The sequence below is a fragment of the Urtica dioica genome, chromosome 3 (genome assembly GCF_054948205.1).
Source record: "Urtica dioica subsp. dioica isolate 48M chromosome 3, U.dioica_male_clone48M_v1_H2, whole genome shotgun sequence".
Lineage (NCBI taxonomy): Eukaryota > Viridiplantae > Streptophyta > Magnoliopsida > Rosales > Urticaceae > Urtica > Urtica dioica.
Window position 1 is genome coordinate 34137014 of NC_142758.1, and position 6741 is coordinate 34143754.

The window sequence follows — 6741 nt, forward strand, 5'->3', positions numbered from 1 at the left end:
AGGTTCCTTTGAGTTAGCGACAGCCCCACTATTATCACAATAAAGGGTCATGGGCTCGTCGACGTTTGGAACAACTTCCAAATACTTAAGGAATTTTCTAAGCAATACAGCCTCTTTGGAGGCCTCACAAGCAGCCACATATTCTGCTTCCATTGTGGAGTCAGCAATGCAAGATTGCTTAATACTTCTCCACACAACAGCTCCACCATTAAGGATGAACACAGATCCTGAAGTGGATTTCCTGGAATCCTTATCCGCTTGAAAATCAGAGTCGGTATATCCCGTCATAGTCAGGTCAGTACCTGAATATGTAAGCATCAAGTTCCTAGTTCTTCGAAGATACTTGAGAACATGCTTAACAACAATCCAGTGCTCGGGTCCAAGGTTGGATTTGAAACAGCTAACTACGCCAACGGCGAAACAGATGTCAGGTCTAGTGCAAAGCATAGCATACATGAGGCTTCCTACGGCAGAGGCGTAAGGAATTTTCCTCATGTCTTCAATCTCTTGTGCAGTCTTGGGAGACTGGTCCTTAGAGAGTGAGACTCCATGCCTATAAGGTGTTTGGCCCTTCTTGGAGTCTTGCATCGAGAAGCGATCCATCACCTTATCAATATAAGATGCTTGAGAGAGAGACAGGGTCCGGTTTTTCTTATCTCGAAAGATTTGGATCCCCAGAATATACGCGGCTTCTCCTATATCCTTCATATCGAATTGCTTTGCCAGCCAGACCTTAACCTCAGATAACTTACCCACGTCATTACCAATGAGTAATATATCATCAACATATAGTACCAGAAACACAACTTTGCCTTCGTGTATTAACTTGTAAACACAAGGCTCATCTATTGACTGTTCAAAGCCGAAGCTCTTTATAGTTTCATCGAATCTAAATGGACTTAAGTAACTCACAAACCTTGGTCTCTTGACCTTCTTCCACGAAACCGTATGGTTGAGCCATGTAAATGCGCTCGTCAAGATTTCCATTCAGGAAGGCTTTCTTGACATCCATTTGCCAGATCTCATAGTCGAGAGCTGCATCTATGGATAGGAGTACGCGGATGGATTTAAGCATCGCGACTGGCGAGAAGGTTTCTTCATAGTCAATCCCTTCGTGTTGGGTATAACCCTTCGCCACAAGTCGTGCTTTGAACGTCTCGACGTTCCCATCAGGACCCCTTTTCTTCTTGTATATCCACTTACACCCTACGGGTTTAATCCCTTAAGGAAGGTCTACAAGTTTCCAGATTTTGTTGACATACATCGAGTGCATTTCAACTTTCATGGCGTCAAGCCAAAGGTTTGATTCAGAACAAGCCATCGCTTGGCTATGGGAAACGGGATCATCCATGTCAGAGATAGCTACGAGAGAGTCTCCATAGGACATGTACCTGTCAGGCTTTTGAGTAGCCCTCCCACTACGTCGATGTACTACTTGAAGAGATTCTGATTAGTTAGGTTGTGTTTCAGTTGGGGTAGGAACAGTTCTCACAGATGAGGTAGAAGCTTCCTCACCCAACTTTTCTTCAAGCACAATTTTGCTTCTAGGTTTTGCATCTTTCATAAAGTCTTTGTCAAGGAAAGGAGCATTCGTGCTAACGAAAGTCTTATTGTCCTCGGGACTATAGAAAGTAAAACCTTTGGTTTCCTTTGGATATCCAACGAACAGACGCAATTCTGAGCTACTAGCCAACTTGCTAGTCTTTTGCCTTAGCACGTGTGCGAGGCAACCCCAAATTTTGATGCGGCCAAGATTCACTTTACGGCCAGTCCATCGTTCATAGGGAGTACCAGGAACCATCTTGGACGGAACTTGGTTCAGAATGTAAGCAGCTGTTTCGAGGGCATATCCCCAAAAGGAAGGATGGAGGGATGAGTAACTCATCATTGATCTAACCATCTCCATAAGAGTTCGGTTTCTTCTCTCTGACACTCCGTTTTGTTGAGGTGTGCCAGGAGCGGTAAGCTGAGAAGTGATTCCTTCTTCTTTAAGAAAGTCATCGAACTCTCTAGACATATACTCACCACCTCGATCAGATCAAAGTGTTTTGATCACTTTGCCAGTTTGCTTTTTTACTAAAGCCCTAAAGACCTTAAATATGTTAAAGGTCTCGGATTTGTGTTTGAGCAAATAGACAAAACCATATCGTGAGTAATCATCGGTGAAGGTAACGAAGTATTCGTATCCTCCACGTGCCTGTTGGCTGAGTGGACCACATACATCAGAATGTACTAGTTCCAGCAACTCAGTGGCTCTTCGACCCTTATCGGAGAAAGGTCGCTTGGTCATTTTTCCTTCTATGCAGGATTCACAAGTAGGTAGTGAACCAATTGCAGAGGCTTGGAGTGGACCGTCCCTCACAAGTCTCTTAATCCTATCTGGACTGATATGACCAAGTCTTAAGTGCCATAGGTATGTTGATTTTGTTAGATCGGAGGATTCAGAAAGTTTGATCCTCTTTGGCTCCCTAATTAGATCATTATCTATTTCGGTGTCTAAGACGGAAGGTTGAGTGGGATAAATGTAAAAAGAGCATTCTTCATACATGCATCAGTGACAAAAGAATTATCAGGAAACGAAATACGAATTCCATTCTTAATGAACTTTAAACAATAATCTTGCTCAAGAAGACGAGCAACAGATATTAAGTTCTTCCCAAAGGTAGGAACAAAATAAACATTATTCAAGCTTAAAATGCGGTCTTCAAAAGATAGCGTCACGGATCCCACAGCCTTCGCAGACACCAGGCTCCCATCACCCCATATGAAACAAAACTCGCCTTCCTCTAAGCTTTTGGTTTTCTTGAAACCATTCAAGGAACAACAAATATGGTTAGTAGCAGCGAAGTCAAGAATCCACGTTGATACATTATCAGCTACAAAGCAAGCTTCGGTAACTAGTACAATACTATGTTCCTTTGCTTTAAGATAGGCAGGACAGTTCTTTTTATCGGCCTTGTGAGGTCTCTTCTCAGTTCTAGAGGCGGAGGCTTTGTGCTCAGTAGCATGTGCCTCTCCTTTATTCCTCTTTCTCTTAGTGAGACCTACAGCAGTGTGAAGTTCCATCATAAGCTTGGTAATAGTGTACTCTAGCTTGTTTATGGAGTAGTTCATCTTGAAGGTATCAAGAGATGCGGGGAGAGTTTCTAAGATCATATCTATGACATTCTTCCCATCAATCTTAGATCCTAGGATTTCCATTTTATTTAGATAACTAATGATCAGTATCATAAAGTCTCCAACAGGAGTCCTAGCCTTCATGTGACAGTTCATAAACTGTCGCACTGCTTGTTGCCTTGCTTGACGCCGTTGCCCTTCAAACATCTCATGGAGATTGTTGAGCATGTCGGCGGCAGTCTCGATGTCATGATGTTGTTGTTGCAACACATTGTTCATTGATGCTAAAATATAGCACCTCACAATCTCATCGGAGCAGAGCCCGGCCGCCAAGGCATCTTCGTCCTCTTGAGTCGAATCATCATTCGCTTGAGGAGGACACAGGGTGGTGAGTACCCATTTGTGCTTGTTAACGGTAACTATTATGTCGAGGTTATGTTTCGAATCTACATAGTTTTTGTTTTCGAGTTTGTTCGACGAAAGGATGAACGAGAGAAGGTTGAGAGACATATTGCCTATATAAGTTGAAACAAGTTTATGATTAGTCTTTGGTTTAGGATTTAAGTTTTATTTAAGACTTTGATAAAATCCAAAGGTGTTATAAACCAAACGATAATTTACTCCCTCAAGAGAACGCCGCAAAAAATCTCCATTTATAAGTAAATGACACATCATTAATGCTTAGCCAAGATGTCAATACACCATTTTTGACTAGCCACCTTGTAAATTGGTTTGATCACTCACATCCTTTCGCAGAGCCTCAAAGGAGGATTACTAGGGATTGAACCTAAGTGTGCAACCAACCACTTAGTCCAAAAGGTCAACTTTGAAAAACAATCCCCCAAGGGGAGGCCTTGTCATCATCGTTTCACTCTCGGACGTAGCTCATTGAGCAATGATCGAAGCAAAAATGCCTTGGAGTACTCCCATTTAAGAGAGGGTCGCAAGAGCGGCTCTTAGTCCCACGTTAATTGCTTCTGTCATTAGTGTTGGGGGTCGTGGGTTACAAACAACAAATATAACCCTCCCACTTAGTTTTTGGAGTTGGTTCATCGACTCTTGTAAGTTCGGAAACGGCTTTCCTAGTTAGAGAGCGACAGAGCGGACAACTAGAAGAGAATCCTAGATCATCATGTTCGGAGCAGCATTAGTGCATAAAGGCATAAGGTACATACTCGATCTTTTCCTATTTTCTATTTCGGGAAAGTGCATGAGGGAAGTGTGAACTTCAACTCACTCGAACACTTGAAAGTTTGAGATTACACATCTTTTTTATTTTTCGGCTTGTCTACAAGGAGACCTCCCACTCAAATTTTCAAGAGCATATATATTTTGAACATATGTGATATAGATATAGTTTTAAAAACATTTTGAAAATTTAATTGATTTGGATGAAAAAATATTTTTCAAGTTTAAAAGCGAAAACAGTTTTTCAAAATTCAAACTCGTTTTGTAAAAATTCAATTTCAATTAAACTTTCAAAAATCAAAACATTTTAATCTTACACATCATGTTTATAATCTTATGAAAAACATTTTTACTCGAGAAATTTTTCACATTAGAGTTCTATAACTCATGGTAGTGGGGCTAAAAATCCGGAATTCTAAAAAACTGGACTTTCGGAACAGCCGCGCACCTCGGAGTAAAATCGCCGTACCTGGCGGCTCCGATGTCCTTTTGACCTGAAACTGGTAGCATTGGACAGAGGACAGACAGAGCTTTAATTTGATTCAAGAATCATTAAATTTAGATTTCTGAGAAGATAGTTATGCCACTTTTTCTGCAGGTTTTACTCCAGCTCGAAGAAAAAGAAATAATTAAAGCTTGGCCCTTTTTAGGTGCGAAAAAGAATTAAGTGTAACGGAACGTTTTAGGAGGTTGTTGTTGTCGCAGTTTTTCGGACAACGATTTAGGAGTCAAAGGCGGTTAGACCCAAGGCCGGACCAAGTGGCCTCGTCTTGACTCGAGCGTGTCGGACTTGATATTTCAAGTCGTCCCTTAGCTGTGGTAGAAGTTCACCTCGTCTCTGTACCTGAAAAGCAATAGAGAATATGTGAACTACAAAGGGGAAACAGAGGGGTTGCCTCCGTTTACCTCTCAGACGCTCAACATTAGTGGGATTGAGGTGGAGTATAGAGGATTTAGAGGGTGAGAGGCCAAAGATGAGTGAAACGAGTGAAGTATGAGTTCGACGGTGTTTCGGGACTCAAAAATGGATTACCTGGACCAGGGGAGGGATCCCGGTACTTATAGGTGACCAAGGGGCATTTTGGGCAACCCCTTGGCCGAGGATGGCCTTGGCTCGGCCATTGGCCGAGGCTGACCCTTGGGCCGGCCAATGGCCGAGGCTGGCCCAAGGGCCGGCCAATGGCCGAGGCTGGTTCTAGGGCCGGCCAATGGCCGAGGCTATTTGAGCCGGCCATTAGCCGAGGCTGGCTCTAGGGCCGGCCAATGGCCGAGGCTATTTGAGTCGGCCATTGGCCGAGGCTGGCTCTAGGGCCGGCCAATGGCCGAGGATAGCCAGGCTCGGCCATTGGCCAAGGATGGCCGATGGCCGAGCATAGCCAGGCTCGGGCATTGGCCGAGGATGGCCGATGGCCGAGGATAGCCGAGCTCGGCCTTTGGCCGAGGTTGAGCTCATGAGGTCGGAGGTCGGCCATGGAGCTGGAGGCCAAGCTCATGAGGCCGGAGGTCGGCCATGGAGCTGGAGGCCGAGCTCATGAGGCCGAAGGTCGGCCATGGAGCTGGAGGCCGAGCTCACGAGGCCGGAGGTCGGCCATGGAGCTGGAGGCCGAGCTCATGAGGCCGGAGGTCGGCCATGGAGCTGGAGGCCGAGCTCATGAGGCCGGAGGTCGGCCATGGAGCTGGAGGCCGAACTCATGAGGTCGGCCATGGAGCTGGAGGCCGAGCTCATGAGGCCGGAGGTCGGCCATGGAGCTGGAGGCCGAGCTTATGAGGCCGGAGGTCGGCCATGGAGCTAGAGCCCGAGCTCATGAGGCCGGAGGTCGGCCATGGAGCCGGAGGCCGAGCTCATGAGGCCGGAGGTCTTCCATGCGTCGGGGGAGTCCCGGGGTGGTTGCTATCGCGGCCGCCGCTTCTATACCGGGCCGAGATGGACCGGTAACATTAGCCCCCCGAGTTTCTTGTCGAGTGGAAACTCAAAATCTACGCTTTCATGTGGATGCGGGATGAACGCTCTCGGGTTTGCGAGCGTGCCGCAAAAGGGATTTTAATGCATCACGAGGGAAAGCCTCTCTGCGTCACGAGGGATGGCCTTTGTGCGTCGCGAGGGACGGCTTTTTTGCGTCGCGAGGGACGGCTTTTGTGCGTCACGAGGGAAGGCTTTTGTGCGTCACGAGGGACGGCCTTTGTGCGTCACGAGGGACGGCTTTATTGCGTCGTGAGGGACGGCTTTGACGCGTCGCGAGGGACGGCGTTGATGCGTCGTGAGGGACGGCTTTTGTTCCGGGTTGATCGTGCGTGGCTTATTTTCTCGACCTACCAATGAAGGCGTGATCGATTAGCACGACTTTATTGTGCGTGGCTTATTTTCTCGACCTACCAATGAAGGCGTGATCGATTTGCACAGCTTTATTGTGCGTGGCTTATTTTCTCGACCTACCA